This window comes from Balaenoptera physalus (genome assembly GCF_965194825.1).
Source record: "Balaenoptera physalus genome assembly, chromosome: 2".
In the NCBI taxonomy this organism is placed as follows: Eukaryota; Metazoa; Chordata; class Mammalia; order Artiodactyla; family Balaenopteridae; genus Balaenoptera; species Balaenoptera physalus.
Genome location: NC_138883.1, coordinates 104,593,198 through 104,606,138, shown reverse-complemented (window position 1 = coordinate 104,606,138; position 12,941 = coordinate 104,593,198). Strand labels below are relative to the sequence as shown.

The 12,941-nt window shown below is 41.2% G+C and overlaps 1 protein-coding gene across 2 annotated transcripts in view; it reads right to left on the bottom strand.

The window, feature by feature from the left end:
• The window catches only part of FAM81A (family with sequence similarity 81 member A), a 124,472-nt gene that overhangs the window by 104,576 nt on the left and 6,955 nt on the right, over positions 1–12,941 (bottom strand). The window lies entirely within an intron of this gene.

Here is a 12,941-nt window from a genome sequence, read left to right as displayed (position 1 = left end):
AAAAATGGGGCTGATGATAATAGTACTGATATTATTTTCTGCACTAATGATTTCTATACTAATAATAGTATGATATTATTTTTGCACTAATTTATGTCCTACAGTAATAATTTTTTTTTTTTTTTTTTGCCGCACTGTGTGTCTTGTGGGATCTTAGTTCCCTGACCAGGGATTGAACCCTGGGCCACAGCAGTGAAAGCGCCGAGTCCTAACCACTGGACCACCAGGGAATTCCCCACCTACAGTAACAATTAATGATTTCAGCACTATAATAATAGTACTGATACTATTTTCTGTACTAAGAATTTCTACACTTTAAAGATTTCTGTACTAATAATACAACTATAATAAAAAGTCTGTGCTACTGATAATTTAACAATAATAATTCTGTATAATTTCTATGCTAATAATATCTGTACTAATAATACTAATAGTTTTCCAAAAAATGGGGCAAATAATACTACTGATCTAAAAGAGTTATTCTAAGTATTATATGAGAAAAAACAGGTGAGATATACAGAGCATGACACAGAGTGGTGCTTAATAAATGCTAGCTATTATTATTGTTATTGTTGTTGTTAGGCTTCTCGTCAGTCTCCCCACAGCTCCTGCACCAGAGAAGCCTATGAATAAAACTTAAAACTGCCTTGCTTATTTGCAGCACCATGGATGGACCTAGAGATTATCATACTAAGTGAGGTGAGTCAGACAGAGAAAGACGAACACCCTCTATCACTTCTATGTGGAATCTAAAAAAATGATACAAATGAACTTATTTACAAAACAGAAATCGACTCACAGACATAGAAGACAAACTTATGGTTACCGAAGGGGACAGGTGGCGGGGGGGAGAGGGATAAATGAGGAGTTCAGGATTAACAGATACACCCTACTATATATAAAATAGATAAACAACAAGGACCTACTGTCTAGTGCAGGAAACTATATTCAATCTCTTATAACATATATATATATATATTCTTTTTCAGATTCTTTCCCATTATAGGTTATTATAAGATGTTGAATACCATATATATATATGTGTGTGTGTATATATATATATATACATATATATGTGTGTGTGTGTGTGTATATATATATATACATATATATATGTATATATATGTATATGGCCTTACCACAGGGGCTTCATGAGCCCATGTGCCGCCTTTCCACCTGTGGAGAGAATTTGTTCCTGGTGAGAAGAGAAATGGGTATGAGAGGGGTTGGAATGGACCGCACGGTCATGAAGCAGGGGCTTTGTTCTCTCTCTGGGTGGAATGGGAATTTCATTCAGAGGAACAGGGATGACGGTCAGGAGGAAGGAAGGGGTTCAGCTCCCTCGTCTGTCTCTCCACCTTGGAGAGGAACTTAGGCCTTTGCCCCAGAGAAAGACATCTCAGGAGTAACGGAGGGTCCAGAAGCAGTAGAGCAAGATACCTAGAGAGATCCAGGGTCTGGAGCAAAAATAAATATTGCAAGTTTGTATGGCCATAGTGGGTGGATTTGGGGTGGGAATGAAAGGAGTTAACTCTTTGCTACTGTCTTCCTCGCTTCCACTTTCAGGGAGGAGCTTCCTTACTGGGTAGGAGCCGGGCTGGTGTGCCGTAGGTTGGCCCTCTGGATTAAGTTTTTCCAATGAGATTTGTAGGGCTTCATTTCACTCTCTGTATCTTATTTAAAATAGAACCATTCCTGAAACTATTTTGAGTAGAAGTTCGTGAATTAATATCAACGATTCCCCATGTTTTTAGAAATAAAAGAACAGAAAAATCAACATGTATGATTCCCCCACTTTGGTTTTCTGCTTCCAGCCTGGCAGTGCCCAGGTCTGTTTCCTCAGAAGCCAGGAACAGTTAACAAACACAAATTTGTGTTCATCCACAACACACCTCTGAACTGAATGTTGAGAACTAATAAACAGTCTTCACAAAACAAACGCAGTTTTCCATAAAAGATAATGCAGGATGATTTCATTTATACAAAATATCTAGAAAAGCAAATTTGTAGAGACTGAAAATAGATCAGCAGCTGCCTAGGGCTGAGGGTAGGAGGGGGATTACCTGAAAATGGTCATGAGGAAATATCTGGGGCAGTGGAAATGTTCTGAAACTGGAGTGTGGTGACGGTTGCATTGAATCTCAAACTTACAGTGGGAGGATTTTATGATATGTAAATTATGCCTCAATAAAGCTGTTTAAAAAAAAAGGTAGTGTAGGTAACTAACTGGTTTAAATTGGAGTGCCAAATAACACAGTGGTTAGTTAGTAACTACATTATGGTCCTGGCTATTTGCAAACCATGTGAGTTGGAGAAAATAACTTCCTATCCCTCAGCCACAATCTTCCCACGTGTAAAATGGGAGATGACAATGCACATCTCTAAAGCAGAACACCAATTAAATGGGATAACTTGCAGAAACCATTCAGCTCCGCAGCTGGCACAAAGCCACTGCTTCTTGAATATTATATTTTATCCCAGAACTAGGAATGTGGGGATAGCCTACAGGGAGGTGTGAGTGTTAATCGTTTCTTACTTTGGAGGGAAGTTCACTCTGGATATCTTAATGAGAATGATCTGGAAAGATCTGCTGTAACACTGTTTCCAGCCTCTTAGGCCCAGCAATGCCTCTGTGTCCAATGGTTCCACAGTTCCACACTCCCCTTCCAGGTATCCCTGGACATTCTTTCACCTCGTCCTGGGTCAAGTTGTGAAAATAACAGGAATGAGATTTGTTACCAAATGATGCTCTGGGATCCTTGGTGACTGTCCCAAGCTGACCGCCCTATGAGACGCTCTAAGGGAGATGTGATCTGGGCAACAAGATGTGCACAAGGGTCCTTATCTCCTGAGAGATGCCTAGATGAGCCCAGAAAAGTCAAATCTGATTTGACTGCTGGGATCAAAATAGGATAACTGGGATTTGCTTCTAGAAAGAGGCAGCGTGGGAGGAAGGTGTGTGGTTCCAAGACCAGTTGGGAGGGCTTGTTCTTTCCTTGCATGTGGAGGACACTTTATTCTAAAGTGTTCAGGGACAAGGATGAACAGAAAGAAGTAGTAGTCATTCTTGCACGAGAGGCATATAGTTGCACCACGCACACCTTCACATTTCCCATTCTCTGTCTGTTCTTGGCAGGCTGACCTGCTCATTTATTCATTCAACATACATGTACCAAACTCCTGCTATATGCTCGGGGCTATGCTAGACAAGGTCCTTGCCCTCAGAGACCTTATCTTCTAGTGGGAGACACAGACGGTGAGCAGGAAATGAAATGATCTATACATGAGTGCTAACAAGGGTAGGGTAGGCAGGAGGCCAGGTGGTTGGTTTAGATCAGGTGATCAGGAAGACCTCTCTGAGGAAGTGACAATTTAGCAAAAGCTTGAGAGACCAAAAGAAGCAAAGATCTGGAAGAAGGGCATTCCTGGCCGAAGAAAGAGAATGTGCAAAGGCCCTGGGGCAGGTGTGAGTTCTATGCGTTCAAGAAGCAGAAAGAAAGCAGTGTAGCTAGAGTGGAGTGAGAGGAAGTCACGGTGGTAGGAGATGAGTTCACGGTGGTGGTCAGGGCCCACACCTGTTGGCCTCACTGGCCACTGGAAACATGGATTTCATTCTAGATGTGATGGGAAGCTGTTTGGAGTGTTTGGGGACAGGGGAGACAGGTGATGTGATGTGTAGAAGATTATTCTGGCTGTGTAGAGAACAGACTTCCAGGTGCAGGAACTTTCTCACTAAACTACTAGTACAAAATTCCACACCAGAGTGAACAGCCCCTTCTACCTGAGACAACAAGGCAAAAAGCACACACACAATGTCTTATAACTGGCATCTCCTACTCTCCATGTCCTGATGTTGTGGTACTTGGCAAATCAAAAGTAGCACATGAAAAACTCTGACGGTTTGACATTTGGAATATTGAAAGCAATCTGGAAAATCCTGATAGCCAGCGTTTGTGTCTCCATCACTAGCTGCAGAAACAGATTGTCAGGATGGATTTCAGTAAGATCAGCGGAGTGAGTGTATCTGCGTAGATCAGCTCATCTGTAGCACCATTAATGAGCATTTGGTGATATACTCTTTAACAGACTCTAGCAGTGAGTCTATACTGATTAGTTCACCTTTTTCCCCCAGAGCCTTACAGAGGTCAAATACAGTGTGATGGTGTTTCATACCATTACACCAAGGGTTTCTGCTTTAATTGGCTCACCTGTTACTGATAAAGGCTTTAAAGTATAAGGCAAAAGTAATAATGGCCAAGAGCTAGGTAGAAGTACAAAACCTGGACACTATCCTAGAAATCTGAAATAAAAATAAATGCAGATTATCAGTAGAATAATGTCCAAATGTCTGGACAAATCTGATAATCTTACAGGTTGAGGTCCTAATTATGCTGTATTTTTGGACTTTCTTAAGCCAGCAGAAGCTTCAACAATAACTCTTATCAGAAGGCAAATGTTCATTAATTTAAATGACTAATTAATTTACCATGTAATAGTCCATCTGATTCTCCTTTTCCAGCTCCAAAAGCACAGTCACATGCCCCAGCTTGGAACAAGAATCTCTTGTTTAGGGCTCCAGCCAAAGGACTCTACAAAGTAACCTCACTCCCCAGAGTATGGCCACGAGGATTTATGCAAGTTTAGCCTCTAGCACGGGGGTCAGAGAGTCCAACTTGGCAACATCTATTTATGAACAGTCATCAGAAAATTCATGTAAAAAAAAAAAAAAAAAGAAGATCAAAATAAGAATGCCGTAGGAACTCAAATAAAATGACTTCTCTCCCTTCCATTACATGAAACCTTCTTTCCCCCTGCAACTGACTGTGCTCGTATTAACTCTGTTTAACAACCTTCCGCCTACCTGGCTCCAGGGATCACACTATAACCAATGTAGCGGGGTTCTCCTTTCCCCATAGCTGATAAGGAGAAAGGGAAAGGGTAGAAGTTTCGTGCTCAACCTTGAACTTGCACTGAGGCAATGTGGCTGGCACATCTCCCAAAGAGGATCTGTGGCACCAGCACCCTTCTGGACAGAAATCAGATTTGCCGTATTGGTGTGAGGCCAGACTTGCCTATTTGACTGGCTGGAAGTTTCTCTAAGACTATGCTCAGCAAAAACCAAGTGTTTCCTGGAGGTAAGACTGAGATAGTTTTTGCTGAAGCTGTTTTTCTGGTTATGTGTCAGCTCCTGGGAGTAATTTGGATGAAACTTGTAAGAAATATATTTTCAAGGCCTGAAAACACAAAATTTGCCGGATTTAAGGTAGGCTTCCTAATGAGGGTATTATGAGAACCCAATGCAAACCTGGCCTCCTGGGCTCCATTTTGGTCAACCCATAATATTCAGGAGTTATATCATTTCTCTTTCCAAACTCCCAATGGCATTTCCCAGTAACTGTACCTTTGAAATGAAAATGCAGGTGGCAGAGTAAGTATCAAGTTAATGATATTTTGCTCAAAATCAGGATAGTGTACTGACTTCCAAGCATGGTTTTTGATGGGGATGAAAGGAATAAACTTCAGAGAAAGGTAAGATGTTATGGACTTTCCATCTCACCAACTGCCCTACCCTAAGATACTGTCTCCTGCAGAGTAGGTCTTGATATAATGCCTTATGTGTTTATGAACCCCTCTCTAGAATTTTTGTGTCCAGTCCTTACGCCATTCCTGGATAAGATCACATGGAACTAGCCTTCATGGCAGAGTCTTTCAGAGCCTAGTAGCTAAACTGGGGGAAGAGAAGCTTAATACCTTCCGCAGTTTCCTAGCACACCCGCCTCCCTCCAGCCTGAGTCAGGGGGATAGAAGGGACTACATAGCACATCCAGCTCCAGGGTAACAGCTCAGCTTCTAAGGCCCTCCCACATCCCTTCCAGATCTGAAGTTCTGAATTCCTGGCCTGCAGAGCTGCCCTGTCTCACGGTTGGGTCCACACCACTTCAGAAGGGTCAGAAGACTTCAGGGTGATACAGTTCGTCCCCATGTCCCCAACAGAACTGACTGCACCTGAACCACAGGTGCAGAGATAGAAGGCATGGTGGCCCTTCTCCAGTCCTTGGTCGTCTTTAACTACCCTCCTCATACTCCCCCTCTGCCTCCCAGCCTAGGTATCAGGAAAGGTTATCTGTGACCAAACAGGGAAACTAACAATTCCGGCTGATATGCTCTGCCTTTAAAGGTCCTCCCCTGGGCGCTCATCCAAACAGTGCAGAAAGCTGCAGGGAACAGAGGGGCACTTTGCTTCAGGTCAGAAGCTGGCCAAAGGGCGCCAAGGGGTCAGGGTGGACCATGGTTCACTGAGCTCTCCCGATACCCTGTTCAGCAGAGGGGACTGAGGTGGCATAAATAACATTTAGAAGTCATGAAACCCACTCCCGACCCCCTAGCAGCACTGGCAGTTAATAGTGACCTTGACCTTGAATTTCCCCAAATCATCTAGGGGAGGACGGAAAAAGATTATCAGTTAGGAGTGGACTGTTTGGCAACCCCGTTTTCTGCAAAACACATGGAACCCCAGAATTCTCTGCCCAAACATCCCCAAGCTTGCTTCCAGGCCCAGAGCCGGCCTTTCCCAGGTCGGTCTTTCTAAGGGTGACCCCGAGACTGGTATGTACACCCCAGGCTTAAGGAGTCAACTAAGAGTGGGTACGGGGAGTGGGGGAGGAACTTTGATATATGTGCTGGGGAGTCCATATGAGTATACAAGGGGTCCCTGCTGATGTGGGGAGGGCCAGAGTGGAGAGTGGGAAGAGACAGGGAAGCAAGATGAGGACTGAAGCATGGGCTGGCCCCCCCCCATGCTGCCATGTTCTGGCAAGGAACTCTAAGGAGTCCAAGCATTCTAAATTCAAACCTGGACTTCCAGGTTGCCTGAGGTATTTTTGTCAAGGTAGGAGGACAGAACATATTTTATTTAATGATTTGTTCGCTTGATTTATAATATTTAGACATATGGTTTGTGGGCCTCCATTTGTGCTCTTGTCTTGGGGCCTACCACACCCCACGCCCCAGCCGGCTACCTTCTGGGAGAGAAGCCTTCACAGCCCACACAGCTCAGTGGTCCAGCTGAACCCACATGCTAAACGGCCTCGCATCTGTCCTACTCTTCAAACTGCCCTATTTTAGCTCCTAAGAGCGGTTAGTGGTTAGATCATACAGGCCATTGAGTTAGGGATTCATCCTTAGGGCCACATGTTTTGGACAAACCCTGTATTAGTTTCCATGTCTGTGTTGCTTAGGGCGTTAAAAGTATACATTTTATCTAGTTCTAGGGACCATTACATCAATTTAACTGAACCAGGAGCCTTGGAGACATGCCTGAAAAAAATGAGGTGGTTCATATTTGGCTGACAACCCGATTTTCTTTTTACCGAGAGCAGCGTGTGCCGGCTGAGGAAGAAGAGAACAATGTCAGGCACAGCAGGCCCCAGAAGGCAACTTGGGGGGAAAAGGGGATGAAGCAACTGACTGCTAGGAGAGAGACTTTTTTTTGTTTTTGGTTTTTGGCCGCGCCACAAGGCATGAGGGATCTCAGTTCCCCGACCAGGGATCGAACCTGTGCCCCCTGCAGTGGAAGCTTGGAGTCTTAACCACTGTCCCTAGGAGAGAGATTCTGAAGAAAGATTAGAGGTATATACAGGTATTTTTAGGGAAATTTTCTATATGTTCTGAGGAACTTGCCTAACTTTCCATAAGAAAAGTCAGTGAACTCTCCATTATTCGAGACTGTTTAGGGATTTGGATTTCTTTCTTTGTTTTGGAGAAGGGTGACCGAGTCTGGCCTGAAGATGATCTTGGAGTGACAACAGGAGCTACAAAGGGACCGTTCGGGTTAACTAAGTAAAAGTTTCTCTTTCCCCAGAGCTGACTGTGTGAAGGCTTTAAAGGGCCTATGTGACGACCACATAGCTGAGACCGAACCCGGGGCGGTGGCCACAGGCTCATTCGGGGCTTCCTGGAAGATGAACTAAGAGAGGCATGAGCAGTGTGCTTGGCCCTGGTCCACCACACTCTCTGCTTTTAACTATGTGCTTTGGTTGTTTTCTTTTCTGTTTTCACTATAAAAGTGAAAATGAAAATGCTCCTGAAATAAAATTTGGGAAATATAGAAAAAGTTAAAGGAAAAGAAAAATCATCCATGGTCCTGCCATCTGAATCCCATCAACGTAAACATTTGTTATATTTCCTTCAAGGCTTTATTTTTGGTTCTTTGTATAGGTGGTGTGTGTGTGTGTGACAGAGAGAGAGAGGGAGGAAGGGGGAGAGGGAGAGAGAGAGAGAGAGAGAGATTGATTTTAACATAATTGGATCCAGTTCCCTAAAGCACTGTTTTCAAGGCAACTGGATTAATGTGATTTTAAAGTACTAAAATGAGTCATTTTAGGATTACTGAGCAACTTCATGAGGTTTGGTGAAAACAAAGTTGATTTTCCTTTATCCTGTCATCAGGAATCATCTACTCTAATCTTCAGCTTCTCTTCCATGGTCCATGTTCAGTGGAAAGGATAGCAAGATACAAACAAAGAGATGTAAAGGTAAGAAATACAACTAAGGCACATGTTATTATGACTTCAACACTTAAAATTATTATACAAACCTGAGTCCCTTAATCACAAGAGACCTATTTATGATTAAGGTTAAAGAGGTTAAAAATCAGGTTTAATCATTTGAATGTTCTGCTAAGTCTCGCCATAAAATGGATTGGGATTCAATTTTTGTGGCATAAGTAACTTCATATTTACTTGGTGACTTTTCTCAAAGATGAGCAGTGGATGAGATCTGACAGATCTGAGGATGGAATATCAACAGTATATAAGAAGCACTGTAAGTTGCATTTTCCATTGAGCAAAGACTGGGAATCCAAATTCATTTTGCCACAGTTCCAAAGAGACAAAAATGGACTCTCAGCTCATTATTTTCTCAATGAGTTTGAGAAAATGTCCTGGGGAGAAACATTTCCAGTCAACTCTATAAGCTTTCAGACCCCTAGGCTTTTGCTTATGCAGATCCTAAAACCAAGAAGATCCTATGCCAATTCGCCATCTTTGTAAATCAATATTTAAGGGCAGCCAGCTCAAATATCACCACTCCAGGAAGCCCTTCTATATTTTCAAAATATTTGTTTGCATGATCCCTATGTAGCCTTTGTATTATTCTGCCATATGGAACAATGTATTTTGCTTGATAATATTTTAAAATGTTTCCGAGTAACATGTTTAACAGCGGTTCAAAAATCAAGCAATATAGGCCAGCATTAAAAGGTCCAGAAATAATAAATGTTAGCGAGGGTGTGAAGGAAAGGGAACCCTCTTACACTGTCAGTGGGAATGTAAACTGGTGCAGCCATTATGGAAAACAGTATGGAGATTCCTCAAAAAACTAAAAATAGAGTTGCCATATGATCCAGCAATCCCACTCCTGGGCATATACCCAGGCAAAACTATAATTCAAAAAGACACATGCACCCCTATGTTCATAGCAGCACTATTTACAATAGCCAAGATATGGAAACAACCTAAATGTCCATTGACAGATGAATGAATAAAGAAGATGTGATATATATATATATATATATATATATATATATATATATATATATATATATCTCGCCACACCCATGCATACACACATACACACACAATGGAATATTACTCAGCCATAAAAATGAATGAAATAATGCCGTTTGTAGCAACATGGATGGACCTAGAGATTATCATGCTAAGTGAAGTAAGTCAGAATGAGAAAGACAAATACCATATGATATCACTTACGTGCAGAATCTAAAATATGACACAAATGAACATATCTATGAAAAAGAGACTCACAGACATAGAGAACAAACTTGTGGTTGCCAAGGGCAGGGGTGGAGGAGGGAAGCATTGGGAATTTGGGATTAGCAGATGCAAACTAGTATATATAGGATGGATAAACAGCAAGGTTGTACTGTATAGCACAGGGAACTATATTCAATATCCTGTGATAAACCATAATGAAAATGAATATGAAAAAGATTGTATATATGTATAACTGAGTCATTTTGCTGTACAGCAGAAATTAACACAACATTGTAAATCAACTACACTTCAATAAAATGTTTTAAAAATAAAAATAAAATAAAAACCAAAATGTACCCCTCCCCCAAAGAAACAAACAAATCAAGCAATATAAATCGTATCCAGCATACAGTCTTTTCCCTGCCCCTGCTCCCACATCTTACAAACACTTCTGTAAGTTTCTCATGCCTTTTCCACAGTTTCTTCATGCAAACATAAACACAAACCTATTATTTCCCCATCCCTGTTTTCTTACACAAAAGGTAGCTTGATATACTATGATTCTTGATATACATACTATTCTGTACTTTGCTCTTTTCATTGTAACTCATCAGTGCATCTTGGAAATCATTCCATATCAGTTCAGAGAGAAATTCCTCATCCCGTTTTAAAAGCCTTTTAAAATTTTAAAAAATCTATTATATGTTGTCTCCTAATGTATTTCACCAGTTCCACAAATGAATGATGGTCATTTGGGTTGTTTCCAATCTTTTGCTACACCAATGATGCTTTGTAGACATATGTTAATTTGCATTGTGTATGTACATCTTTGGATAAATTCCCAAAAGCAGAATGGCTGGGTCGGAGACTGGACAATTTTGTAATGTTGCTACATAGTGCCAAGTTGCTCTCCATAGGGTTTCTACCTATTTATACTCTCATCAAAAATATAGAAGAAACCTGTTTCCCCACAGCCGTGCCAACAGAGAGAGAAGGAGGGAGAGAAGGTTTAGGAAAGAATGGTTTGGTATCAAAAGCAACAAGAGGACAATTAGATGAAGACTGCAAAGGCACAGATAATGTCAGACGCGACCTCTCCCCTGAGGTTCAACTAGTCTCTCTCAGAGATACCTAGAGGTCTCTCCCAGAGATCTCTGTTAGCTCTAACTGAACACGTCTAACTTGGAATTCATTGACACTGGAGCTTCCTCTTTACTACCAATGGAATCACCATTTTCTGGAGCCTCATTTTCTACCAATGGAATCACCATTTTCTCACATTTAAAATCTTGTAGGAGAGGGTGTGGGTGAGTAGACTTTCACATTTTATTTTACAAACTCTGAATTCATATGCTTTATTTTATAATATGAAGTGTATATTTCTTCTGTAATTTAAAACCAATGATCGTGTACTGCAAAAAAAATTGGAAGTCTGGTTATTTTTCTTTTGGTTTTTATTTATCTATTCAACCACTTTTTATTCTGTTAGCTGCTTTTTTTTAACCACTTTTTTTCTGCCGGGTGCTTATAGTTTAAATAACTTAGCTTTATAAGGAAATTAATCAAGAAAAAACATTACTTCTACTTTATAAATCATTCCTAAGCATTCCCTTCCCTGGCACCACTCTCATACCCACTCCCAGTTTTTAAACCGAAAAGAAATTAAGAAAGAACTCCTAATGAAATGTTTAAGTAATAGTTATTAGAGCTGGGATACTATTTTAGGGCAAATTTATATAGTTAGAATTTATGATAGCTGCATGGTATTTTTATGTGCTAAAATATACTTTTCAACCCACTGAGGTCCTTTCTATAACAAAAGTGCACATTTATATCCATTTTATACCATTTGGAGCAAAACTGTACAAAATTATAGACGCTTTATAACGGTCATAGCTGCTTTTAGAATCACATTCTCGGTCAAATATATAATTCATTTGTTACCAATGCCTTATTGAAGCATCTTTTTATGGGAAGCTATCATCAACTTTATCACATTTGGCTTTATTTTGGGATTTCCAGGAATTTAATAGAGTAAAAGGGAAAGGCCATCTCCTGGTGCCCTTGACCTTTGTACATTCACTTTTGCACAAATAAGGACACCGTACATTAACGTACCTGACCCATCTTTCCTATATGGCACCAGGCGATAAGCCAGGTAACAAAGGAATATTTTGATGGATCTCATGTGGTTGCTTCCTTCAGGCTCAGCTCACAGTTCAGTTCCTTCTGTGCCAACATCTTTCTCGGTCTCACAGCATTTATTCAACTATGTTCCTACTAAGTTGCATTTAGCCTTGTTGCTTTATCAAAATTAGTGAAATATGGGGAAAATATCAATGCAAACACCAGTCAACAGAAGTATAGTTCTCATAAACTTAGAACAATTGAGACACAGAAGGAAATCATTAGCTGGCGAATCTTTAGCCTCAATAATGACGACTCATACTGAGAACTCTCTATGCCTTAGTCACTATTTCTAATCACGTCACATGACTTAATTGAAATAAATGGTGGAGGTGTCATTACTTCTGTTTTTACAGATAAAGAAAACTATTCCCGATCCATAGGAAGGTAAACAGCCTGACCCAAATTGGAAAGCTGCCTTTAGGCTTTAGATGGTCAACTCTGCTCAGCTGGGATGGAGAGCTCAAATTTAAAGAACATCTACCAAATTTTGGAATCACAGCTTAAGACTACATCTAAGAGACAAGGCACAATTAGGAATTTTAGACTGTGTTTTAGCTCTCTGGAAATAGAACTCTCGCCTTAAAAAACACAGATCTGGGGCTTCCCTGGTGGCGCAGGGGTTGAGAATCTGCCTGCCAATGCAGGGGACACGGGTTCGAGCCCTGGTCTGGGAAGATCCCACATGCCGCGGAGCAACTAGGCCCGTGAGCCACAATTACTGAGCCTGCGCGTCTGGAGCTTGGGCTCTGCAGCAAGAGAGGCCGCGATAGTGAGAGGCCCGCGCACCGCGATGAAGAGTGGCCCCCACTTGCCACAACTAGAGAAAGCCCTCGCACAGAAACGAAGACCCAACACAGCCATAAATAAATAAATAAAAATAATTCCTTACTATAAAAAAAAAAAAGTTTATAAAAAAAAACACAGATCTGTTTTTGAATTTGATACATCTAACGTGGTGTGTATTGAAGTAGGAAACCC